The following is a 27,427-nucleotide window of genomic DNA, read 5'->3' as shown; positions in this document are numbered from 1 at the left end:
TATTAATTACAACAGGCCCAAGCACATTTGGGGAGGTAACTCTGTTACCTTGCAGGAACTGCAGAGTTGACACTTCGTTAATTGGAAGTGTAGATGCTGGCATTGAGCATCCAAAGTAATCCATTAAATTGTATCTAAATGTAATCTAAATGCTGAGAAGAAAGGGGGTCCAAAATGCTTCCAGTAGAATTCCTGCAAAAATCGTGACTCATTAAAACCAAGCTCTGTTATCTCAGCCCCAACAGTGGATCACAAATATAAAAGAGCCTACCTTCTTAGTCACATAGTTTTTGTTTTGGGAAATACAGGTATTTATTATAAAAAGATGGCATTCATGTTAACATGTAAGGGGTTGGTTTATTTTCAGTGAATTAATACATATTTGTAATGTCTTGCTATTCATTTCTAATATGGTAAATATCAGTCAAAATAGCCCATATCAACAGTTTCTTTGGGGGGTTCCTTAATAACTCATGAGAGAATAAAGGGGTCCTGAGTAAAGAAGTGAAGTGAAAGTTGCTCAGTCATGTCCGATTCTTTGCAACCCCATGGACTATAGCCTGCCAGGCTCCTCTGTCCATGGAACTCTCCAGGCAGTAACACTGGAATGGGTAGCCATTCCCTTCTCCAGGGGATCTTCCCAACCCAGGGATCAAACCCAGGTCTCCCACACTGCAGGTGGATTCTTTACTGTCTGAGTCACCAGGGAAGCCCAAGAATACTGGAGTGGATAGCCTATCACTCCTCCGAGGGAACTTCCCAACCCAGGAATCAAACCAGGGTCTCTCGCATTGCAGGTGGATTCTTTACTGGCTGAGCTACCAGGGAAGCCCATGAGAGGGTCCTGAGAGCAAGCATTAAAGGAATCTCTCAGTGTAGAAGTCCCCCAAGGAAGAGGAAAGATGTTGGTCCCCACAGCCCAATATGCAGGTGGTGATTCCCCAGGTTTACACTGCTGACGCTAAGCAGGAGGACCAACAACCCGAGCCAAATGTGAGAACTGCGCCTGACAGTGAGGGCCGTCTGGGAGGCGCTGGGCTTGTCTGCATGGCACTTGGTACAGGCACTGTGGCCAGGCAGCCCTTGTTATTTCATCCCCTCCTCGTCCCCACAGGTCACCTCTGGGAGTAAGAACTGTGGTCTCCGAGTCCTCTCTGCCCGCATCTTCTGCCCCTGGACGGCGCTCCCTGGGATCTGGCCAGACTCCTCTCCTGGGTAAGTGCCCGTGTGACCGTCCGCACCGCCACACATACCGTCCGTGGACACTGTTCTCCTGGCAAGGCCAGCATGCTCTGCAGCGTGTGTCAGCTGCTTGGCGAAATGACCTATTGCCATTGTCACGGTTGCTATTCAGATTGTATTCGAGTTCACTTTGCCTTTCTGAAAAGTGAAGATAATATTCCCAGACTTCCCTCCTCCCAGGGTTGCTTCAGGAGACAAACTGGTTAATGTGTCACTCAAACACACGCTTAGGGCCCAACCATCAAAGGTGGTCCATTTAGGACGCAGGAGGGAACATGCCGCATCCCTCTGTGGAGTCAGGCTGGCTGGTTTGATCCTGATGCAATCGCCAAGCAGTGAGCTGATCTGGGTGACGTTATGTAACTTTCCTGTGCGTGTCCATCTGTAAATGGAAGCAGCAGACGCCCCTGAAGTTCAGGGCTGTAGTGAGGATGATCTAAGATGAGGCATAGAGCTCTGCGTGTGGATGCCTTGGCTATAGGAAGCTTTCAGTGGAGGCCCTTATTTGTAACATGAAGGGAGACACCTGGTTTTATTATAAAACTCCACGGGAAGAGGGTATCGTCTCTGTTTCTGGAACTGTTTGCTCAATGAAGGGGATCGAGTGTCTGGACAGGATGCAGGGTCCATTCATTCAGGTCAGAATTCTACAAATGATGGGGAATCATGAAACCACTTAAGCAGGGGAGAGGTTTCTTAAAAAGATAAGTCGGGTTCCTGTGCATGGAGACTGTTCCATGCAGACCATGTACTGAGGAGGCAGACAGGAAGTAGCTGCAATGGTACAAGAGCAGAGAAGCGGCTGGTTCCAGCAGGCTCTGGGAAGTGGAGGTGATGGGCTTTGGTGACTGGGTAGATGATGCTGGAGCTGAGGAGAGGAAGGGGTGTAGAGTGACTTCGTATTTTGAGTCAGAATAAACCATGTTTTCCTTTTGCTGACTTGGGCTCTGGAGAAAGCCAGGGAAACAAATGTTTCCTTGTAGAATTTAAGACTTTTCCAAGCAGCGCTTGCCAGCATCCTTCCTTCTCCACCTGGCCCCACTCAAACCTCCTGCAAACCCCAGGCCTCCAGCTGCCTAAGAAGCTGACGGCCCTTTGGATAGTGTTCATCCGTCTAGGGGCATGACTTCCTTCCTTATGGGAAGCTGGGCCAGCTCACAACATGTGGGCCGCTTCTGCCCCCATCAGCAGACACCTGGCCCCGAATTCCTTCTGTTTGAGCCAAGGGAGGCCTGGACTCTGCTACCCATTGAAGACCCCTGTTTAGGAGCCAGAAGCACACAGAACCTCCTCCTCCAGGGAGTCCACATGTCACCAACCTCCTTTTCAGAAAGACCAGGTGATCAGGTCACACAGCTCATGAGGAACAAAGCTGGGATCCCACGTCAGGGCAGTTAGACTCCAAGCCATTCCCCCTCCTCTGCTTGGCCTTGGCTCTGGGATCTTCTCTGAGCCCCTTGGCCCTGAACTGCTAGACCACCTGGGCCGCTGTCTAGATCCATCTTCCCACTTCTTTGCAGACGCTGTCACCACACAAACCTCCTATGAGAACCATATGTTCTCCTGGAGATGCAAAAATTCCTGTCCAACCACAGTGTTCAGTCATTCAGCAAATGGTCACTGAGGGCCTCCACATGGTAGTGAACCTCACACTCACACGTGCACACACACACACACAGGAAGTCTGCTCACTTTCCTTCCCCTATTGATTTGTGCAGCTCAAATTGACCTGGTTTTCCTCCTAGACCCAGGAAGAGGCCCTCATTTACCCATCATCTTTCAAAGCAGAGTGAGCAAGCATACTCATTTGAGCCTACTAAAGATAATTTAAAAGTAGCCCAAGAAGTTTCCCTCAAGGGGAGGGCCATGGATTTTTTTTATCCACCCTCCCTCCCCCACAGACAGAATCCAGGAAATGCCTTTATGTGAAGAAACAGTTTGCTGAGCACTAGAATAGTGCAAATGAGATTATAGGGAAACTGTTTAATCTTCCCAACAGAATAATTCCCACTCAGCATTCTTAAACTGAGCATCTCATAGGGGAAAAGATTAATGCTTATTATAAATCAGCCTTATCTGTTTCTTGATGCACTTTCCTAAGTCCCAACCACTTCTTTAAAGATATAGGATAACCCAGGCCGCTCTGATTCAGCCTCTAACACAGAATTGGTTCTGTTTCTGTGTTTGCACAGACCATTCATCTTCAGAAAAGGGTGTTCAGCCCTAACCCTGCCCTCCAGTACTTCCAGACCTGTCATTCCGCTTTGTGGAAACTTTCCATCACCACCAGGCGAACAAGGCAATTCCACAGGAAGAGCAGATGATGAGAGAGTTGGCCAAGAAACAGGGCAGACTCATCAGATAGATGTCTTCTTCTTTATTACTCTTTTTTTCAACACCAGTTGTTTCCTGAATGAGTGAAAGTGAATTATGAGTAGTATTAAATTAGTTTCCAACTCTTGCCAGTTCTGTGAACCTGGCTTCGCACGATCTGCTCCTGCGAAGAGTGCATCTTTTCTCGATGCGGCCAGATGGGTTGGGAGGGATGACAGAGGACGAGATGGTTGGATGGCATCACCGACTCAATGGACATGAGTTTGAGCAAGCTCCGGGAGATGGTGAAGGACAGGGAAGCCTGGTGTGCTACAGTCTCTGGGGTCGCAGAGTTGGACGCGACTGGAGAATTAGTGATTTCCTCCCTAATGAGTGTCAGAGCAGCAGAGCCTTGTTAGAGAAGGGACCCGATGTGACGCTGCAGAGCTGTGGGAGCAGATTGTCTGGGACCAACCCTCCCCTTCTCTCCTCACCGGGGAGCCCAGTAGGACTCTGGGCTTCTGGACTGGGGTTAACCCCTGACTCCTTTCTTACTGAAGTTTATCTAAAGCAGCTTCTGGTGGGTGGCGAGCAGCAGTCAGCCTACCCCTGCAGAGAAGGAGGGTCAGGAGGCCTGAAAATGAGAGAGAAGAGAGAACCAGCCCAGCTAGAAAGCACACTGAGCCCTGGCATTGTCCCATCAGCCTTTACATTTTCCCCACTGTCCTCTTCCTTTGCTCTGAGTCTCTTTCATTTCATTCTTTATTTCCTTTTTTAATTTTTATTCTTTTGCATTGCTCATATTTCTCTAACTGCCCTCAGATCTTCTTTGTGAACAAGGTGAGGTTCACAGGAATAAGTGAGGATGCGTGAGGGACCGACCAACCTCACAGCATCCTCTAAACCAATGTAAGGATATTTCCCCATCTGCTTGGAGAAACATCCTTACAGGGCCAGAAGGGGCCTGACCTGAGAATTCTCTGCCACTGGAAGGAGAAGCTGATGATAAACCCCGTCACTTGCTTCCTTTCGTGAGCTCAGCCACTAACTGTTGGAAGACTCGTATCCAGTGGCCCAGCTAGGAGGAATCTGCCCACAGCAGGCCACCCTGGGTCCCTGTGGACCCAGAAACTCATAGTGGGGCTGTAGGAAGCACATCCAAGGTTGACTGTCCCTCCACTTCTGATCACACTGGCCCAGCTGGTGGCCATCTGAAAGCTGACTCTGGATGAGGTGCTTCTGTAGAGTGAGCATCTGCAGGATACCCGGGGCTGTCTGGTAGGTCTTTGGGGCCAAAGAGAGCCTGCTTGGTTTCTCCCGCCTCTGCCAGCAGCAAAATGTACTGTCGGTACCACAGTCTTTGGGCAGAGAATGCCTTGGGCACCACGGCAGAAATCCTATAACAGGCAAGGCTCTCTGCCAAGCACATTTAAATAGCGCTGGTAATAGCGTGAGGACCTTCGTTTCCCCAACACAGCATTCTTTGTAAGCAGGGATCTTGCCAGCTAGGCAGAAAGCCACCATCTCCCTACATTTTGTGGAGAGGGGGTTGTAAGTGCGGATTCATCCAGAACACTAACCAAGGTCATACCGTTGGTCTAGGATAGAGGTGACTTCTGTCTGTGATGCCGGTGTCCTATTTACTCTACAAGGACACCTGCCCTCAGGCGCTGTCAGTGCTGGGAGGAAGCTGCAATCAGCCTGTGGCAGGACTCACTCTATAAATGTGCTTATTTGGAGAAACTCTGTGATAGGAGGGCTTCCCTGATGGCTCAGACGGGAAAGAGTCTGTCCGTAGTGCAGGAAACCCAGGTTCGATCCCTGGGTCGGGAAGATCCCCTGGAGAAGGGAATGGCTCCTCACTCCAGTGTTCTTGCCTGGAGAATCCCATGGACAGAGGCTCTGGTGGGCCACAGTCAATGGGGTCACAGAGTCGGACACGACTAGACGACTAACACGTCACTTCTTTCTGTGATAGAAAGAAAGGAGGACTTCCCGGTGGGCCTAGAGATTAAAACTCCATGTTCCCACTGCGGGGGCTGCAGGTTCGATTCCTGGTCAGGGGGCTAAGATCCCACAGGCCTCATGGCACGGCCCCAAAGCAAACAGCCCTGTGGTAAGTTCTTAAAGGAAACATTCTGCAGTAGAGTACGCCTGCCCACCTACGTTTCCATGGAAGCACCTCTCCACTCCCCACATCCATCCCGCTCTTACTTTGCCACTGTTTATCACCTCTGGGAATCACGGAATCCCCTATGGGGGCTCTGGCAGGTGGGATGGGCTGCAACCTCAGATGCCTGTTTGGTTCATAGGGAAAGCATCCATGCTTAATAGGTCTATGCAAGTTTACATCAAACAAAAAGTGGCATCATTGAAAACAGAAATATAATCAGACCCACGTCCCTTCTGCTCTTCCTTTGTCGTAGCAGCTCAGCCAGACACGGCCTCATCACCTCAGTCAGGCTCCTGCAGAAGGTGAGTTTTGCCTTGAGATGACTTAACAGAACACTGAGGCAGGCCCACGCAACATCTCTCAGGGGTTCTGATGAGGATTAAAAAGCTGCATGAATCCTGTACTGGGTCAGCTAGCTGTTACTTCTCTGCCCTCCCCATTTGGTGACGGAGAGAAGTGAGCCCACCCACAGTTCCTACTGAAGGGATAGCCTGAGGTTGACCACAGCTGAGCAAAGGTGGCCATCTGACCCCGCTGTGGGGAAAGATGCAGGAAGAGCGAATCTGTGGACTGGGCTGAGGCTGGTAGGTTTCTCTTTTGAGAATGTCAGTTACAAAAGCCAGACCCTGCAACTAGACCCTGGGGCATGGAGAGTCGGGCCCATCCTGCTGCCGGGGTGAGTCTGAGCCAGTCTTTCCAGTATTCGTTGAGAATCTCTGATGCAGAGGAATCATACAGGAGCAGAAGCGGGAGAGTCTTAGGGCCGAAGAGTCAGAGACCCTGGGTTCTGACTCAACAGACTCTGTCCCGTGAGCCTGGCTGACTTTATTTTCAGCCCTTGGAAGTCTATTCAGTTGCCTGTTAAGGCCTCACAAATAACCCTCCTTTTCTTAAACCTCCACAAGGGGGATTCTTTTTCTTGCTGATCTGTGTGCCTGGAGTAAGACAGCTCTTTATACCCACCATGAAAGTCAGTGATGGTGGGATGTGTGTTCAGGCCGGTGATCCTGCTGCTAAGGGCAGGAGGCTGCCCCGGAACCATCCCCCGATGGTTCAGTCTCTGGGGTGCAGGCACACTGGCCGGATGAGAGGGCTGTGTGTGGGAGGCAGAGCTGCGATAGCACGTGCTCAAGGAGGAAAAGCATAGCTGTTACAGTGAAGCAGATCCAAGGTGTTTGTCTCTAAAACATGCTTTTTTTTTCCCCCCTCCATAGTTTCTCATTTGTGAAATCAGGATGTCTCTCAGAATTCATGGTCTGGCAGCTAGAACCATCACAGTTATTGTGAACAAACTTGGCCAGGGCTGTTCCCAGTGTTGTCACTTCTGCTGAGTTATACGCATCTGTCAGACCCACAAATGCTGAAGTTGTTATTGCAAATATCTTCAGAAAGATTTCACTGTAATTTGGCAAACAAAAAAGTCATTGTGTTTGCAGAAAGGCATGAAAACGGAGCAGTGGAGTATATATTTTATATTAATGAAGCCGGTATTTTTGTTAAAGGAATAATTGCAATCTCATATTTCTTTCAAAGCAATAACCAAGTGCTTTAGAAACTTGCGGGTAGAAGAAATGGAGGTACATTTTGTTACTGAGATAAATGCACAAGGATGGCTTATCACCCACCAGCACAACGCGACCGCAGGCAGGAGAGATTGCCAAGTCCCTCAGAAGAGATGAAAGGCATTTCAAAGCACCAGGAAGCTGGCATGCCCTGTCCATGCATTGCTAAGGCTGTGACCCAGTGTACTAGGCAGTGGTTTTCTTTTTTTTTTGGTGGCACGTAAAATATTGATATGACTTACAGTTGAAGGAATCTTAGATTAGATGAAATGCATTAATAATAACCATCAAACTGTGGCTGAACAGGCTTACGCCCAAAAAAGAAGCACACCAAAGGCCACTCATGCTTCAGTCCCTGTTTATCCGCAGCAGGTAACAGTAGGGGAGAGCAAAGGATCCCATAGCTCTGCAAAACTGTGAAGTCAAAGGCTTTGTGGCTATGGGTTTAATACATGAAACCCACCCTCTGTGCTACACCAGACACTCAGAAACTTGCCCTTGGTCACGCTGTCTGCCAGCGTTAATGAACATGTGGAGTGAAGACGAGGGGAGTTTCGGTATCCTGTGTTTCTCTTCACTTCAGGGTGCCCACACTCCCGGGTCCTCACCTCGGTTCTCCTCTTCCCTACCTGACTCTCTTGTTCCTTCTTTCTCCATCACTCTCAGGGTTTTGAGAAGCAGTGATGTGAAGGCATGAGTTCCTCCCAGTGTATCGAAAAAGTCCATCAAGAAAAAATATAGTTGTGTTCCCCAGTATAAAGTACCTCCATTTTCATTCTTTTTATGGCAGAGTAATATTCCATTTAGTGTGTGTGTGTGTGTGTGTGTGTGTGTGTGTGTGTGTACACATCTTGGGTATCCATTCATCTGTGGATGGACGTTTCGCTGGCTTCCATGTCTTGACTCATAAATAGTGCCGCTGTGAGTGCTGGGGTGCATGTGGCCTTTTGAATGATAGTCTTCTCTCGTTATACACTCTGGAGTGGGACTGTAAGGTTGTGTGACAACTGTGTCTTTAGTTTCTTAAGGAACCAACATACTGTTCTCCATAATGGCTGCACCAATTTACATTCCCACCAACAGTGTAGGAGGGTGCCTTTTCAGTTTGCAAAATGACTTACAACTCTAAAACCTTATTCTATGACAATGCTTTCAATTGATTTGTCATAGACTATTTCAATTTTGATATTATCGTTGCTGAAGAGAAAATTTGTCTTTACGAGTACAATGGTAATTATAAGTCAGCTGTTGTCATTTTGACAACACCAACTTAAAGTCATCCCAAAGAGGCCTAGCAACCCATTAAAAGTTCAATGCTGTCGTTTCAAGACAGGGATCGCTCGGTACCCACTGAATGTCAACAGAGCTCATAGACTGTACGGCAGAAGCTGGGTCGAATGTTGAGGGTATCATCCATGTGACTGAGAATATGCTTAAGACAATTCAAACCAACAGTTTTTGAGAACATAACATTTTCAAGGTTATCTTTGGGGGAAAGGAAAAAACCTTTAACTCTCCAGGATTCTCCCATCCACAGATACCAATGTGTATTACACTCTAATCTCTGCCACCTTCATTGCTGGGGAGAGACAATAGGCCAGGAGAGATGGAAAGCAAGTGACCCAAGGCCATTCAGTCACTTCCAGGCATGGCTAGAACTCAAGCCCAGAGCCTGCCCCATTCCACCCAGCTTTGCGTTTGTATCATTTCAGCTCTTGTGCTCCGTGAAGCATGTCTGGGCTCACTCAGTTCAGAAATACAAAATGGTGGTGCTAAAGGATCTCTTGATTTCGGTGTTTTTTTTTTTTTTTTCTTTTTAAGATATATATTCTCTGTGTCTCCATTAAAACCTAGAAACTTTCCCGTTAACATCAATTCATGGAGGACAATTTTGTTTCTAAGCTGCAACCAGAGCTCCCTCTAATGGCTATTGATTTGAAAAACAAATTCTAGGGGAAATGAAATAACTCTCTTTCTTTTAGAACTGAGGATCTTTAAAACTATTATTGTCTAACGCGTCATTACCGACCTTTGCAACTAGGTCATTTTAAATAAGACGTAACCCGATGTGCTGATTAATTTTGTGTGTCAGCGTGGCTGAGAGACGGGATGCCCAGATATTTGGTCGTACGTTATTTGGGATATTTCTGTGAGTGTGTTTTGGATGAGATCTATGTTTGAATCAGTAGCCTGAGTAAAGTAGATTTCCCTCCCTCAAGTGGGTGGACCTCTTGCAATCAGCTGCAGACCTGGATAGAACAAAAAGGCTGATAGTGTCTCAAGCAAGAAGGAACTCGTCCTGCCTGACTGTTGAACTGGGGAGTCAGTTTTTCCTGCCTTTGGGGTGGAACTGAAACATCAGCTCTTCCTGAATCTTGAACCTGGCCACTCTGGGGTTGAAACTGAAAATGTTAGTTCTCGCGGTTGTCAGGCCTACCGTCTCAGACTAGTTACACCATCAGCAAGCTTGGGTGTCAGCTTGCAGCTGCAGATCTCAGCGTCTATAATCAGAAGAGCCAATTATGTGTGCACATATGTATACACACGCTGTCTATCGGCTCTGTTTCTCTAGTGAACTCTGACTAATACACTAAAACACTTGATTTCAAGGAACTTAAAAAAAAAACATGAGGGACTTCCCCAGTGGTCCAGTGGGTCAGACTCCGCCTTTCAATGCAGAGGGTGTGGGTTCACTCCCCTCTCAGGAAGCTAAGGTCCCACATTATGTGGGATACAGCCAAAAATTTTAAAAAACTAAATTAAAGCAGTTGTACTATTAGAAATGTTCCACTCCACTGATGTTGCCTTTACCTACGCTTATACCACATTCGGTGGTGCTGTGAAAGAGCTGCACTCAATACGCCAGCGCATTTGGAAAACTCAGCAGTGGCCGCGGGACTGGGAAAGGTCCGTTTTCATTCCAATCCCAAAGAAAGGCAATGCAAAAGAATGCTCAAACTACCGCACGACTGCACTCATCTCACTTGCTGGTAAAGTAATGCTCAAATTCTCCAAGCCAGGCTTCAGCAATACGTGAACCATGAACTTCCTGATGATCAAGCTGGTTTTAGAAAAGGCAAAGGAACCAGAGATCAAATTGCCAACATCCGCTGGATCATGGAAAAAGCAAGAGAGTTCCAGAAAAACATCTATTTCTGCTTTATTGACTATGCCAAAGCCTTTGACTGTGGAAAATTCTGAAAGAGATGGGAATACCAGACCACCTGACCTGCCTCTTGAGAAACCTGTATGCAGGTCAGGAAGCAACAGTTAGAACTGGACATGGAACAACAGACTGGTTCCAAATAGGAAAAGGAGTACGTCAAGGCTGTATATTGTCACCCTGCTTATTTAACTTCTATGCAGAGTACATCATGAGAAATGCTGGGCTGAAAGAAGCACAAACTGGAATCAAGATTGCCAGGAGAAATATCAATAACCTCAGATATGCAGATGACACCACCCTTATGGCAGAAAGTGAAGAGGAACTAAAAAGCCTCTTGATGAAAGAGGAGAGTGAAAAAGTTGGCTTAAAGCTCAACATTCAGAAAACGAAGATCATGGCATCCCATCACTTCATGGGAAATAGATGGGGAAACAGTGGAAACAGTGTCAGACTTTATTTTGGGGGGCTCCAAAATCACTGCAGATGGTGATTGCAGCCATGAAATTAAAAGACACTTACTCCTTGGAAGAAAAGTTATGACCAAGCTAGATAGTATATTCAAAAGCAGAGACATTTCTTTGCCGACTAAGGTCCGTCTAGCCAAGGCTATGGTTTTTCCTGTGGTCATGTATGGATGTGAGAGTTGGACTGTGAAGAAAGCTGAGTGCTGAAGAATTGATGCTTTTGAACTGTGGTGTTGGAGAAGACTCTTGAGAGTCCCTTGGACTGCAAGGAGATCCAACCAGTCCATTCTGAAGGAGATCAGCCCTGGGATTTCTTTGGAAGGAATGATGCTAAAGCTGAAACTCCAGTACTTTGGCCACCTCATGCGAAGAGTTGACTCATTGGAAAAGACTCTGATGCTGGGAGGGATTGGGGGCAGGAGGAGAAGGGGACGACCCAGGATGAGATGGCTGGATGGCATCACGGACTCGATGGACGTGAGTCTGAGTGAACTCTGGGAGTTGGTGATGGACAGGGAGGCCTGGCATGCTGCGATTCATTGGGGTCACAAAGAGTCGGACACGACTGAGCGACTGAACTGATACCACATTTGATAGGATCCTCACAGCCATGCTGAGAGACAGAGCAAATATCCTGAGCTCAGAACATAGATAGAACTGGTGCCCTGATCCCCACAGATAGAGCTGACCTCTAATATTGTGCCTTTTCCATTATAATCACAGTATCACTCTGAGTCATTCTCTGCCGTAAAACAAGAAGACAGCCTCTCCAGTTGTTTCAGTGATCACTTAGGCTATTGATGATCTTCAATCCAGTACACGCTCTTCAGTGGCTATTTTCTGGCTGAGTTGGTCCAGTAATCAAGCACACAATGTGAATAATCCCCGGCTCTTAGGAGAGACAAGAGAATAAGATTGCTTACTGTTTCACACAAACAACTTCATACTGGAATTCCAGGCACTGTTATTTTTTCAAATAGTTTTACTGTGATCCTTTCTTTCCCACAGATTTCTAAGTGGAAACCTGATTATGAGGCTCCTGCAAAAGTATTGATTTATCTGTGGGAAGGAGGTATAAGTGATCCACATTTACCAGTATTACCATTCCCTTGGATCTAAAAATGAGCAGGAATTGTTCCCAATAAAAACCAGGACTTGCTCTTTAAACTAGGCTTCTCTATCATCTCAGTTTCCCTGGACCTTGACCTCTTCCTTTAGATGTCTTGGAGATTATTTAATAATAATGAACAAAGCTTTCACTCATTTCCCTAGTATTGTATATTATTCCCTTATGTGAATTCCCAGTAATTAATGGGACAGCTTAATAATAAAATTCAAGTCTGAAGGCAGAATAGAATATATTAATTAGTGATGAATAATAAACATGTCTCCAAGACCATGCATTTAGTCTTCTTTTTATACAGAATGTTTATAAATATGGTGATTTTTACTTGCCTGTCTTCATGGAGAAAACTGTAACTAGAATTCCAGATGAAGATGGATGGATTGAAATTCCTCAGTCATAGATCTATAATATGCATAATCACAAGTTGGGAATCAGGTCACCTGTATTACAATTACAGGAATATCCATATAGAAGAGAACCATGTTCAGTGTATAACCTGAGAGCTGTAAAACCTTGGCAAATGTTACCCAAATGTAGGCCTTTCCTCAAGAACAAAAACAAGAGCAAAAGCTTGCTGTTTTCCGCTTTTCTTTTCCATCTGTGTGTAGAAGAGATAGAAATATTTTATACTCTACATTCATTTATATATATATTATTATTGAAACATAGTTGACTTGCAATGTTGTATTAATTTCTGCCGTAGAGCAAAGGGGTTCAGTTATACAAATACATGCATTATTTTGTATACATTGTTTTCCATTATGGTTTGTCATAGGATACTGAATGTAGTCCTCTGCTATACAGTAGGACTTTGCTGTTGATCCTTTCTGTATATAAAAGCTTGCATCTCCTAACCCCAACCTCCCACCCCAGCCCCCCCAGCCACCTCCCTCTTGGCAACCACAGTTGTGTCTATTTCTCCACGAGTGTTTCTGTTTTATAGGTAGGCTCATTCGTGTCCTGTCTTAGATTCCACGTAGAAGTGATATCAGATGGTTTTTGTCATTCTCTTCCTGAGTTACTTCACTCAGTGTGATCATCACCAGTTGCATCCGTTGCAAATGGTGTGACCTTCTCTTTCTGGCTGAGCGGCCTTCCACCGTATGTATGCAGCGCATCTTCATACCCACTCATCTGTCAGTGGACATTGAGGTGGTTTCCGTGTCTTGGCTATTGTGAACCATGCCGCTATGAACATAGGGGTGCAGGGACCTTTCGGAATTAGAGTTTCATTTGGATATATGCCCAGGAGTGGGATTGCTGGCTCATGTGATAGTTCTATTTTTAGCTTTCTGAGGACCTTCCATGCTTTTTCCTTGGTGGCTGCACCAAGTTACCTTCCAACCAACAGTGCAGGAAGGTTTGCTTTGTTCTGCATCCTCTCCAGTATTTGTTATGTGTAGACATTTTTAACGAAGGCTCTTCTGACCAGTGTGAGGCGGTACCTCATTGTGGTTCTGATTTGCATTTCTCTAATAATTAGTGACGTGGAGGATCTTTCCATGTGCCTTTTGGCCACTTGTATTTCTTCTTTGGAGAGATGTCTATTCTGGCGGTCAGTCCATTTTTCAACTGGGTTGCTTATTTTTTGTTGTTGAGTTAAATGATCTGTCTGTATATTTTGGAAATGAAGCCCTTTTTGGTTGCCTTGTTTGCAAATATCTTTTCATTCTGTCGGTTGTCTTTTCAGTTTTGTGTTTCTATGGTTTCCTTTGCTAGGGAAAAGCTTGTAAGTTTGATCAGGTCCCATTTGTTTATTTTTGTCTTTACTTCTATTGCCTTGGGAGACTGACCTAAGAAAGCACTGGTATGATTTACATCAGAGAATGTTTTGCCTATGATCTCTTCTAGGAGTTTTATGGTGTCTGTCATGTCTTATGTTTAAGTCTTAAAGCCATTTTGAGTTTATTTTTGTGTATGGTGAGAGGGTGTGTTCAAACTTAATCGATCTACATTCTATTACATTCATTTTTTTTAACTTTCTGCCACTTTCCATAGAAGACTTAAGAAAAAACACAATGAAGTAGAAAACTATTACTATATAAAACTGACATCAAGAAAATGCAAAAGAACAAACTGAACAAAGTCAAATATGAGTGTGTAAACTATTACTTATCAGAAGTAGAATAGCAGGAACCGTTCATTGTTCAGCAAAACCTGTTTTACTTCTTCCTGGGCACATAACTGGATCGTACTCCCCAGCCTCCCTTGCAGTTTGAATTTCAGCCAAGAGAATGTGAACAGAAGTTGTGTGTACTACTCATGGTCCATGAAAGCCTTCCTTTACATTCTCCCATGCTCTTTCCTCCTTCCACTTGACCGGAAAGGACGTGGCAGAGCCCTGCTCTGACTATGGCAGAGTATCTGTCATCCTAGGTATTAAATACTTATGTGAGGGAGAGGTATCCAGCCAATCCACACGCCTTCCCAGGATTGTCCCCTGAGCCAAGGCCCAAATTTTGATTGTCTTTGATCCATTAATCAGTGTTTGTTAATTCAGCTTGCTGCTGCTGCTGCTAAGTCACTTCAGTCGTGTCCAACTCTGTGTGACCCCAAAGACAGCAGTCCACCAGGGTCCCCCGTCCCTGGGATTCTCCAGGCAAGAACACAGGAGTGGGTTGCCATTTCCTTCTCCAATGCATGAAAGTGAAAAGCAAAAGTGAAGTTCCTCAGTCGTGTCCGACTCTTCGCGACCCCACGGACTGCAGCCTACCAGGCTCCTCCGTCCGTGGGATATTCCAGCAAGAGTACTGGGTGCCAGCCTAGTGCAGTCTAAATAATACATGCCATTGACACAAAGCACAATAAACCTGTATTTTCTTTTTGGAAAGTCTTTTGGCAAATGGGAAATAGACTAGACAGAGATCCTTGCAGCAAATAGCAATTCAGGGCATGCCTGGCTTTAAATTAATTAGTCCTCTTTTTTGACGTTGGAATAAGTCTCAGCTGGAGGGAGAGGTTAGTTTATTAACCGAAGGGTGAAGCCCACAACACTTGGGCAATGTGTCCATTGAGCCTCAGGAACCTTCGTGGCCAGGAGGTGTCCAGTTGAAGGACATCACCAGTTCAAAACACAGAACCATAACTGGAGACTGAGGAGCCCATGTTGTCTGTGAGTCACTGATTTGAAACCAAGAAGAGGAGCTGTGGCCAGTGTCTGGAGTCGATCCAATGGCAAAATCAAGAGCCCTGGGGAATGGCAGGTCTGTGTGGAAGTCAACAAAGCCAGGATCCAAGCTGCAGGGCCCATATCCCAGCTTCACTCCTGACTAGTTATGGAATCTTGAACAACTTATTCATGTTTCTGGGCTGATAGATTTCTTCTCTTACAAAACTTGGATAATAAAGCTATGTAATTCAGAGCATCATGAGGATTAAATATACCTAAAGGGCTTAGTTCAGTGTCTAGCCCATGATAAGCATTCAGTAAATGATGACTGTTTTTTATTCATATGAATGAGAAGGATGATCAAGCACATCTTGGAAGCATCAGGATCCAGTGCAAACCAGGAGCCTGGCCAGCAAAAGCTGAGCACCAGGCTTTGCCCAATATAGGCATTCCCCTCTGTGCGATGTGGCTCTCTGTCTTGGCCCACCTGGATCTGAAGTGTGGAGGAGTAACCAAGTCATCCCACTACCCTACAACTTCCGTGATTCACCTCCAGTGGCCATCAGTGGCTAGATAGCACGTAGGAGCTTGCTGGCCACTCACATGGGGGAGAGAGGGCAGCAATAGCAGGAATCACCCATCCTGAGGAAAGACACCCCTAAGGCCTCCCAGCCATGCAGGGGGCACCAAGCATTGTCAGTTATTGAGATTTACCAGGAAAAGAGGGTTTGCATGGGCATCAGAATCTCAGATCCTCTAAATATCAGCTGTATCACTTTGGGGTAAGTCTCTCAACTTTGTTTCTTCCTCATCTAAAATACTATCTTAAATTGCTATATGATGAATAAATATGATAACATGGTATCTTATGGAATAACCAACAGGATATAGCTGAGTAAACCTTTAACACATGTCAGTGGAAGGAGGGAAATCGTGTTTATATGATCTGTGCTAATGGGTGAGTGGCTGGGTCGGGCATGTGAACAATTCGGTTTGTTCCACAAACCATACTTGGAAGCATGGTTGGTTGTGATTAGACGCTTAATAACGTCCGGTGTGTGGTGAGCTGGTCCCCGTGTGGTAAAGGACCGCCAAGACGCTGGGAACGACTCTAGTGGGCGCACCACCCTACTCGGGGACTGCCCCCGCCTTCCTGTCTCCACATCCTCTGCATCAGCAGTGCCGCTAATGTGGGTGCAGAAGCTGTGGGTGATTGCATCTGCACTCCTTTTATTACTGGGCTTGCAGTATTTCCACCGTATATTGAATCCTCTTCTGGGACTTCACCACAGGCTGAGTTCCTGGGTACAGTGAACTTTGTCCAGACTTTGCGAGGAAGTCCTGATTCCACGGAAGTGGCCTTATGACCTGCTTTCCCTCTACATGCCTCTTAAACCCCATCCAAGCTGAATCACTCGGGGCCAAATTTCCTGCCTCCATCTGACCGTACACGGTGTTACCTCACCTAGGAGGGTCTAGGTTCCTGGGAAGTATTAGGGATGGGCAGGTGGGTGGGTCTCTGGGTCATTTGCTGGTGAGGCAGTTTATCTAAAAGAAGAATTTCTACTCCTTTGACATTACAGTCTATTCCTTCATCAACTATTTTTGGACTTTTAAACATCCTCCTATATGTTTTTCCTGCCAGTCTCTTCCCCACTTCTCTCTCTCCTCACAGCCTCCAGAACTGACATCGCTTACTAAACTGTGCTCTTAATGATGGAAAGTGTTTTGAACAATGAGCCTGGGTGTGTCGCTTCAGCACAGCTCCTCTGAGAAACTTGGGGCAGATCGTGTACCCCTCAGGGATGCAGCTTTTCACCTGTAAATTAGGCATGTTGGACTATATGAAGTCTAAAGTTGTACTTGCTCTACAGGGCTGAACAAAGGGAGTGGTTTCACAACCTTCACCGTCTTATAGCAAATGACACCTATGCATGAGGACATTTCTGACTCAAAAATGTCACTGGCTCTTAATAAGAAACTGTGGGATCCATTTTGTGTAAAAATAATGTTAGTGAAGAATTAGTTGGGGTGAAATGCCCACTGGTTTATGAGAGCACAGAGAAGAGACGGACTGCATGGTGAGAGAGGACCAGCGTGGTGTGTTTGTATCTCGGGAGTGTGGCATGAAGCCCCGTGGGTAATAGAATTTAGGTAGGGGAACAAAGCCAGGAGCAGACCGCCTCTCAGCATCAGGAAGAAGCCACTGCCCAGGACCTCGGGGAAAGCTGGGTTGGGCCACACAAAGTTCAGATGGTGATGGCAAAAACCAAGAAGAAGCAGGGCAACATCAGGAAAAAAAAAAAAGACTACAAGATAAAAATCCATTCTGTCAGAGCAAGGGAAATCGGAGTGTAAGGCGCAGATTTGAGAGAATTTGTATCTGAAATGTTATTCTGACTATGACCTCAGCGGCCTGTGATTATAGAAATGGGATAACGTATATTAAGGCTCCCAAAACAAACTTCAAGTCCCAACAAAATACCTGGAATTTCCTGAGTGATCACAGTGGGGTTGGCCCCCCAGGCTTCCTCAGCAATTCCCGTTAAATCTGCCTTCTCTTCATGCCGACATTCCCATCTGCAAGGACGCCCGTCTCTTCTGCTCTGCGAAGGTCTAGAGGTAGAGCCTTCTGGATTATTTTTACTAGATCCAGACCATAGAGGCTCAGCAGGGCCAGAGCCGTATCCCTTAAATCATGTTCAGAGACTTGAAGAGCCAAGACGGGGACCACGCTCACGTGGCGACAGGCTTCCCTTTCACCCTGTCTTCAGGAGCCTCATGTTTCCTTCAGAGACGCTAGGAACAAGGGCAGCTTGCTTAGAGCAGCGGGCTGTCTCCCTGTGAACCCAGCCCCTGGTGTGAGTTCTCACAGGGACACCCATGGGAGAGCAGAGGAGACTAAGCTGCCAGGCCTGTGTGATGGACACAGCCCTGCGTGATTGACACAGACCATGGACGGTGCTCAGAGGCTCACAAACACCCATCCTTGGACTTACACATTGAAACAAAGCCCAAAGCCTCCAATTTCCGCCCGTTACTTCCTGATGCCGCCCACTGACTTCTTGCTCAAAGCAGCCCCCCTCACACCCCCACAGCACCTCCTCTGGGGAGAGGGTATGACCTCCTCCTCGCATGGTTGACACCCTGCTCTCCTTTGTTGATGATAAACCTGTTGCTAGGTGGGTTCCTTCCGATTTTCTGTAAAGCACAGTCTATGCCTAAGATACCGATTTTGCACAGAACCAGATGTTCTCAGAAGCACCAATTCATGTCTGAACGACCTTTTTCTCATTTGTTTTATCATACATTTAGTTCTTATAGACATCAGTTGACACTGTAGTGATCTGCTTTCCACTTGATTTTTGTGCTCTTGGTTGGGGTTAGTGCAGGCATTTCTCTCCATCTATTCATGACCAAGCTTATCCCTTGTCATTCTACCTTCTGTCCCTTATCTTCTATACTCCCTTAATTTTAAAGTCTCCTTAGAAAGAGAAGCTCACTTAAAATTTACATTTCTAGGGCACATTTTCCCTTTATTTTTCTCCCCTTACTTTAAAACTAGCATTGATACCCTTTACCAGCATGCTTTCTTTCTATTTGATATTGCCGATTCAGAGTTGTCTATTCTTCAGGGTCCACTTAACATTTTTCTGACATCTATGAGATTTTCTCCTCTTCTAGTGAGACATGGTGAGGGTTACTGCAGGAAGAGAAGCTGGTTCTGACTTGCCACCTGAGGCAACCAGTCACAGGGCGGTAAAAATAATGTAGAAATAGGATGTAGAGCCCCTGCCTGTGCGAAGCAAAGCATTGTTGGATAAATGGTCACGTGTGTGTGTATGTGTGTGTGAGTGTGAGCATGCGCACACATGTGCTCAGTCATGCCCGACTCTTTGTGACCCCGTGGACTGTAGCCCGCCAGGCTCCTCTGTCTGTGGGATTCTCCAGGCAAGAATACAGGAGTGGGGTGCCATACCCTCCTCCAGAGGGTCTTGCTGACCCAGGGATTGAACCTGCATCTCCTGTGTTTCCTGCACTGGCAGGTGGGTTCTGCACCACTGTGCCACCTGTGATGCCCAAATGGCCATAAGCAGCATGACGTATATGACATGTACAGCGCATGTGTGTTGACTACTTGACTAAAAACCCAGCAGTTTTCAGGGGTGCCTCTCTCCACTATGCAACCACAGTGGGCAGTACTTAGGAAAGACTGTAATTTATTGCTGGAAAGATAAGAGAAACTACTCTTTAAAAGCCACCCCTGGCATCATGAAAAATCCTGATTCCCTCCAATTCACTTTTCTATCAAATAAACCACATGTCACAGAGATCTTGAATATTGCTATTGTCTCATGAGTATGTCCTGTTACGAGTACATCTCCTTATAGGAAAAGACAGTCTCTTGCATTTTCAGACTGTTGCTTGTGTGTAGGCCTCACATAATTTTTATTAATCAACATATAGCCTTTTCAGTCTGGAGAAGGGCATGGCAACCCACTCCAGTATTCTTGCCTGGTGAATCCTATGGACAGAGGAGCCTGGTGGGCTGCAGTCCATGGGGTTGCAGACAGTTGTCCACAACTGAGCGATTACACACACACACACACACACACATACACACACACATACACATACACACAGCCTTTTCAGTAAACAATTTCAGAGACTGGCTGTATTTTTTTCAGGCAGCTCTGTTTTATCTTCTCTTTTGAACCATTATGGATTTATGACTCTGATACCTTAAGGCAACCTTGCTTTCTTTTTTTAAAATTTAAACTTTTTATTTTCACTCGGGGTATAGCTGATTAACAATGCTGTGATAGTTTCAGGTGAGCAGTGAAGGGACTCAGCCATACATATGCATGTATCCATTTCTCCTCCAAACTCCTCTCCTATCCAGGTGCCGTATAACATTGAGCAGAGTTCCATGTGTTGTACAGTAGGGCCTTGTTGGTTATCCATTTTGCATACAGAAGTGTGTACATGTCCATCCCAAACTCCCCAACTAGCCCTTCCCCCCGTCCTTCCTCCTACCCCCGCCAAACTTAGAGAATAAGTTCATTGTCTAAGTCTGGGAGTCTCTTTCGGCTTTGTAGGCTCATTTGTGTCACTGCTTTTTAGATTTCACTCATGAGGGGCGTCATACGCTATTTCTGCTTCTCTGGCTTACTTCACTCAGGATGACAGTCTCCAGGTCCGCCCATGTTGCTACAGATGCAACCTTGCTTTCTTCCTTTTTTTTTAAATTTTACTTTATTTTACTTTACAGTACTGTATTTGTTTTGCCATATATCAACATGAATCCGCCATGGGTGTACGTGAGTTCCCAATCCTGAACCCCCCTCCCACCTCCCTCCCCGCAGGTGGATGAAACCTTGCTTTCTTTCAACATCTAGAATTTACAAACGAATCCTCAATTTTCCCCCTGCCCAGAAATATGGAGTCAACTATCCCCCAAGGGCATCTGTCCCTCTCATTGGAGAATAGTTTTAGAAACCATAAGCACTATTCTACAAATAAGCTTGTCCTACTTTCTGACTGGAGTTTGACAGATGGCAGCAAAAATATCCAATGGCATAAATCGCTGCAGGGACAGAACAGATAAAGCCTCCTTTAAAAACATGTCCGTGGATTCTTATTGAAATTTCCGATTCATCTCAAGTTTAATAAATTTCTTCTTGGCTTACTCTAATAGAAGAGTTTATTATTCCATTGTTTTTCAATTTTTGAACAACTGGTTTTTCTTGTTTTCATGAGCATTAATTTTTTTAAAGTAATACATGATCATACCAAACCATACGTCTAAATATCAGCATCGCCTCCCCAAACTCAGGAGGCTCTGTGTCTTCTCTTCTGCCTCCACCATCAGCTCGGCCCTCCTGAAAATGGCTTCACGGTGAGTAGGTCCCATCGATTCTTCGGTCAGCATCGTCTTAGCACCAATATCTGAAAGGAGAGGGAACCCTAGCCTCTATCCAGGGGAACACCAAAGAAACTAAGAGTTCAGAACATTCAGGGTGACACATAGATGCTTAATAAAAGATAATAATAAAATGTAGACTATAGACAAAGTTTTTCAAAAAATCCTCCGCCAGTTTTCTCTGTTTGAGCTCCCAGTTGGAATTTATTTTTCCTTTCACTAATGCCTTTGTATATTTATGGGGCAATATTTTTAGTAAAAAATTGTAGTTTTACACAGGGCCACAAGTATATACAGTGTCCTATACCAACTCACAAGGATCAACGTCGTGCACCTCTTCCCAATTCTGCACTCAGTGATACCGCATCTGTAGCCTGCAGTCAGCCATAATGGAAGTATTTACAGCATGGAAACTGGCAAACACTATCAACCAGGACTTTCCACCCAGAGAATCACAGTTTAAGCATGTCTCAAGACAATTCCAGATACACACCACAGTCTTCCCAAAACCAGTCAAAATGTCAAAACAAAATCAGTTAACATACAGAACTATTAGAATAATATGCCAAACATTACAGTTGAGAATTCCCACTCAAGAAATTTACCTAGAGTAGCTTTTGGAGCTTCGTGTGATTTTTGTAATGTTCACTGCACAGGGCGCCGCAGAACCAATCGTTAAAAGACAAAAAAATACAGTTGGATTATGGTACATTTTAGTTATAATTCTGTTTAGTTATTCATCAGTTTCAAGTAATTTCCAGATATTTTTGATCCACCTCCCAGTGGCCTTTGTGTCCACAACAGACAACATAGAGAATCCAGTCATTTCTAGTTATTAACATTTCTGTGCTGATATACAGTTTCTTACATGAATTAATACACACCATGCTCTCTGCTCAGTGTCACATTCTGTAGTAACCCTGTTGTATCTCCTGGATGACATGGAGGGTAGAACCCAGCAAGCTTGGAGCATGGGGTCTGGCTTTGCAAGATCTGCAACGAGCTAAGAGAACATGAAGTTTCCTCCCCGGGTCTGAGTGGGGCTGGCCCACTAATGTGCTCTTTCTGGCGTCTGTCACGGCACCCGGGCGTTACTCCCAGGAGTGTAATGACTCGGCCTTCTCATCGTTGGAAACTGTTCATTAGAGGTTCTCATTTGGTTGGTCATTTAGCACCTGAATGTAGGCAGGAAGCATTTCTATCTGAAAGCTCTGTGTCATTCGACTCCCTGCCTGTTATTAACATCACCACTTTCACCGAGAAGGGACCTCCCTACGTGAGGAAGCCAGGGCACTCTGTCCTTCCAGCTGCCTCGGGAGAGTACTTGGCCGACTTCCACTCTCCGGGAGGATGGCGTCCTGAGCTAAGCCCATCTGAGTCTCGCATGCTTCCTCCCGGCTCCCGGCACTCCCTCTCACCCAGCCCCCGCCTCAAGCAGGACGTCCCCTGGCATCGCTCCCCCAGCTCCTCACGTGCCCCTCACGCCTGGCTCCGCCTGGCCGTGCCCACTCAGGGACATGGGTCTGTGGCCTTGTTGGTACCTCAGGCATTCATGCTTGGCCGTCCCAGCCCCCAGCGCCATGCAGGCCCACGTACCCTCGCCCTCCTTGCTCTGAGCTTCCCTCCACTTAATGCTGCCCATTTTACATCCCTCCACATTCTACTACGTTCCATTATCTTCTACTGTGCCTTCCTGCCTGTCACCAAGGGAAGCTTGGGAGGGAGGAGTATATTCTAACGCTTCCCCTTTTCCCCTGTCAGAAACCACAGTTCAACTCAGATTTTAAAAAATGGACTCCAAACAAGTATCTTTGTTTTCTAAGACTTTTAAGCCTGGAGAGACCCCAGGCTGGTCATTTGTCTCCCTTACCTCCCCAAGCACATTTGTGTCTGGCTAGTACTATTGACCACTTCTATGCAGCCTTTAATTTCTGTTATTTCTTCAAGCCAGGAATTATTTCAAACCTTCTTTTTGGTTTCCATGAGGATAGATGTTTCTTGGATTGCCTTTTCTGTTGTCTCTCTCTCTCTCTTTTTTAAAAAATTCTGTTGCAGTCTAGAGAGTGAGAGGTCTTACTGTTTCTGCATATCGGACAATTATTGCTTTGTGGGTGGTTAAAATCTATACATAAGGCATCACTCCATTTACCATCTATTTTTTATATTCCTCATTTTGTCTTCCAAATTTATCTACCTGGTGTGAGAATACCTGATTCATTTAACTGCTGTCCAGGATTTACTTATTGGCTATTACATTATTGATTCTCCTATTGATGGACATTTTGATTAATTTCTTTCTCTCCCCGCCCCCCAATGGCAAGCAATGCTTCACTGAACAGATGTACCTGTATCTCCTTTTTCTATGAATGAAAGTTTTCTCAGGATTGGTGCCTAATATCATAATCACTTGATCATAGGCTATACAGAATCTTATTTTGCTGGTACCCCCAGATTGCACCCCAGAAGTGTTGTGATAATTTATAAATTCTCAATGGTGGCTTGAATTTTTCCCACATCCTGGCCAACAACTGATAATTTTTCTTTTTGCCTTTACCGTGGTTGTACAACAATATCTTGTGGTTTTATTACACATCCCTGAAGAAAGATACATGTCTTCAGATTGAGAGAAACTTGAGTCCTGAGCAAAATAAATAAAAATAAATCCATACTTAGTGACATTATAGTGAAGACAAAGAGAAAAATCTTTAAAAGTAACCAAAGAAAAAAATACAATTTACTTACAATGGAAGGACCGCATATTTCTCATTGGCAATTATAGAGGTCAACAGACCACAGGACAGTATTTTCAAAATGCTGTTGAGGGAGGGGGGAAAAAAAAAACCTGTCAGATGAGAACTCCATTTTCCCAGTGGTTGCGTCTGTGCAACTGACCTCCCCACCTTCTTCACAAATAGATACTGTTCCTTGACTGAAAGGATGGGTAGGTGTCTGAAGCTGGGCAAATTCTAGAGCCTCACGCCTTCTGGCCACATTATTGGGCCTTTCCTTTGTTCAGTGCCCTTTCGCCTCATTCTAGGATTGTAAATACCACTTGGCAAGGCAAAGTGCTTTGGTTAGCCATGTATTTCCTGTTCCGACAGCCTGCCCTACCTCAGGGAACTTTGTTCACTTTGCTCAGCCCTAGACATGTCTAGGTCCAGAGTAGGGGACCAACATATCCTCTTCTCATCCCAGTACAGTTCCAGGCCTTGTTCTGTATCAATAAACAGACTGGCTAGACTCTGATCACAGCAGTCATCATAGCAGTCAAGTTCCTGGCGTTCTAGATGAATGAAAAGTGATAAGCCGACCTCTGTCAACTAGCCTCTGAAAGTAGCCCCTCCAAAAATTTATTTCCATCTTAGTGTGCCAAATCTTTTAGATTCAAAAAGTTCATCTTCTTCACTCTGCACAGTAGCCCTGTGAGAAAGTGAAGGAAAGGTAGGCATCATCCTTTCCCGTTCACAAATAAACCACGACACTGGTGAGTTGAATGACTTAACCCAAGTCGTACAGCTGATGAGAAACAAGACATGTCTGAGTCCATTTTTGTTATAAAAGCCCTTTCCAGAATCCAGGATTTTTGTCCATTTTCCTGAAACTTTCCTTGAGCCTCTACTTTCAATGCCAGCAATTGAAAAACTTACCAATTTACTATATTTGCTCTTATGTGAAGGTATTAAAATTTTGCAAAGTAAAGGTGTAGATGGCAAGATAAGAAATATCAAGAAACTGAATATATGTTTAGAAATCAGATAATTTTTTTAAATCCACATATATATTATACTGAAAGGTTAACATATTCAAATGAAATCTTACTTTATATTCATTGTGGATAAAGCCTAAATAGAAATATTCATAGGTATATTGCTCAGGGCAGAGGAAAAATGATTTGAAAAACCGAAGAATTTTAGTTCAGTAGATTCTTATTTTCTGAAAGCCATAGCTTAAGTGAAATCAGGTACCTTGATTGTGAGAGTTACTCTGTGGAACAGTGGCAAGGATCCGTATGTGGGGTCTGACATCATTATCTCCTTTTAGATACTCTAATGGAGACAGAAGGCCCTGCAACAGAGGAAAGACTCTGCCCATTTCTTTTACTCTGAACTGATAACATGAGTTCATATTTGGTCTTTCTGTGGCATAGAGTCTCTGGCTACAGCCCCTCCAGTAAAATGCCTTATTCCTCACAAGGGCCAGGGCATGGAAAATAATCGCCTATTTGTCAAAGTCACAGCTGTAATCCCTGAGTAAACGAGCTGGAGGATGAGGGGAGATGGCCGTGCGCTGTTAGGTGTGCTCTGCCAGTCTCTGAAAGAGCTTTGTGACCTTGAGCATCTCAGGTTGTCATCTGGGCCCTCTGCCTGCTGGTTGGCATTTTCATTTCTGAGTCTTTACTTACATACTACTCAGTAAGCCTCTAAATAATTTTTTCAATATATTTTCATTATTTACTCAGTCAGCAAATATTGACCTTGTTGGCCGATGACTCTGGGGATGAGCAGACTTATCCGTGAACTTGAGGACAGACCCTTTTGTTTTGATCTCTTAGGTATAAATATAAAAGTGCTTACTGCTCAAGGGTCGTATGTGAAAGGAGGGCTCCTAAAAATTATGGGTGGAGAGCAAAAGTCAGGTAGTCCTCTAAAATGTTTTAATGGGGGCTGAGATTTTGAGGCAAAATGAGCTCTCCATTTAGCAAGGGAAAACACACACACACACCCTGCTGATTTGCCCCCCATGTAAACAGTGTCTTTGTTTAAACAACTTCATTGGCATAATGAATTCCCTGTAGGAGAAAGTCACTGTATAATACTGTTCTAAATCAGCTTTATCCCAGTAGGGGTTAGAAGTGGTCAAAAAACAGAGCTGCTTTAAGAAGCAGCTTTAGGAAACTTTGTTGGATGATATATGCACACTAAAGCTTCTCCATTTTCACAGCAACATGAGTTTCACAAGTCAAAAGAGAGAGGGAATCGGAATGACGTGCCAACCAAACCTCCTTCTGTGTGGGCAAGAAACACCAGTGGGTTTACCCTTGCCGGGGAACCCTGTACCTCCCACCATCTGCACATGATTTTCAGCACAGGGGTGACAGGGAGTCAGGGGATGGGAGGAAGGGAGCCAGCCTCCCCAGAGCACCCGAAGCAGCAGAAGGAAAGAGGCCATAAAAAGGAAAGACTCTGTCTCTGTCTCCCTATCTGTCTCTGACACACACATGCACACACACGCACGCACGCATGCACGCACACACACACACCAGTTTGGTGCTAGATGCTCCCAGCTCTCCCTTTGGACTCCAGACATTCTCTTACTAGGACTTCAAGAGCTCACTGAAGGGAAGCGTACACCAGAAGAAAAGGGAGTTGTCATCTGAGGAGGCGGATTCAGGTATTTGGAGGACCTTTGGAGACTTGAGAAGATGCAGGTAGCAGCAAATTAAAACCGTGGGTGAAAGCAAGTTAAGGAGGCAGATTCAGTAGTGAAACAACCGTCGTGACTCGAGAGCCTGGCATGATGGCACCTTGGCAAGGCCAGTTAGGGAAGTGGAGGATAGGGACTGGAGAGGCCTGGAGCCTGGGTGTGAGTCCGCACCCCTCTCGGCATCACTCTTGGTCACCTGAGGGTGGAGACCTGCGCAAATCAACGTGCTGGTTTGGGTAGAATCTCCATGAACAACTGAGAAGAGCATCTGGAGAAGGCCGGGAAGACATTGTGAAACCCAAAGCAATAAAAATGTGTCAAAACTGTTAGTAGCTCTGCTAGAAATCTAAGCACCAAGATCTTCTGTGAATTTAAACTGTAGAAAAACAGATGAGGATGGGAAAGAGATGAAAGGAAGACAGGAGCTAGAAGGAAAGGCAGCCATTGGAGGGGGCAGGGTGATCCCCTTCTGCCCCTTGCTGTTCCTACCCTCCCAGCCCTGGCCATGGGGACTGGTGAGCAAATCAAGTCAGATTTCACATCTCAGGAAGAAGCTGTGACTTAGAAAAATAATGGCGTTGAAGTTCTCAATAAATATGCTCTGCAGCTCAAACCTAGTCATGAAAGATCAGAGGAGAAAAATCATAGGGAAGGAAATGAACGGGATAATTTTAAAAATAAAGATTTGGTTGGCAGATTACCATTGTAAAAAAAAAAAAAGGAAAGTAGAAAATCCACATTAACAAGAGTTGAAGAAAACAGACACTATTTACATTCCAAGCCAAATAATGAAGTGTCAGCGAGGCATCAGCTAGAAGAAAAAGAGTTGGAAAATGATTTTCTTTTTCATTGCTTGCAGGCAAAGCTCTGGTTGAAAATAAATGCAAAATCTTGCAGCTGGCAGAAGAGGTCCTTAATGATCTCC

At 45.3% G+C, this 27,427-nt stretch overlaps 1 protein-coding gene and 1 long non-coding RNA gene across 3 annotated transcripts in view; one reads left to right on the top strand and one right to left on the bottom strand.

Annotated features, from left to right (window-relative positions):
- The first annotated feature begins 1,111 nt into the window (after nucleotides 1-1,111).
- The window catches only part of LOC105603379 (uncharacterized), a 96,611-nt gene continuing 70,295 nt past the window's right edge, over nucleotides 1,112-27,427 (top strand). The window contains exon 1 of the long non-coding RNA XR_009597344.1: nucleotides 1,112-1,215. This is a non-coding gene — a long non-coding RNA (uncharacterized LOC105603379). The remainder of the gene's footprint in view (nucleotides 1,216-27,427) is intronic.
- Nucleotides 20,797-27,427, bottom strand: part of MOBP (myelin associated oligodendrocyte basic protein) — a 44,774-nt gene continuing 38,143 nt past the window's right edge. For both annotated transcript variants that reach the window (XR_006057146.2, XR_006057147.2), the window contains 2 exons: nucleotides 23,821-23,892; nucleotides 20,797-23,716 (listed from right to left, as the gene is read on the bottom strand). The gene's annotated coding sequence lies outside the window, so the exon portion shown is untranslated. The remainder of the gene's footprint in view (nucleotides 23,717-23,820; nucleotides 23,893-27,427) is intronic.

The sequence above is a fragment of the Ovis aries genome, chromosome 19, assembly GCF_016772045.2.
Source record: "Ovis aries strain OAR_USU_Benz2616 breed Rambouillet chromosome 19, ARS-UI_Ramb_v3.0, whole genome shotgun sequence".
Taxonomy (NCBI): Eukaryota; Metazoa; Chordata; class Mammalia; order Artiodactyla; family Bovidae; genus Ovis; species Ovis aries.
Note: the sequence above shows the minus strand (reverse complement) of the source record. Positions and strands in the feature narration are given on the sequence as shown.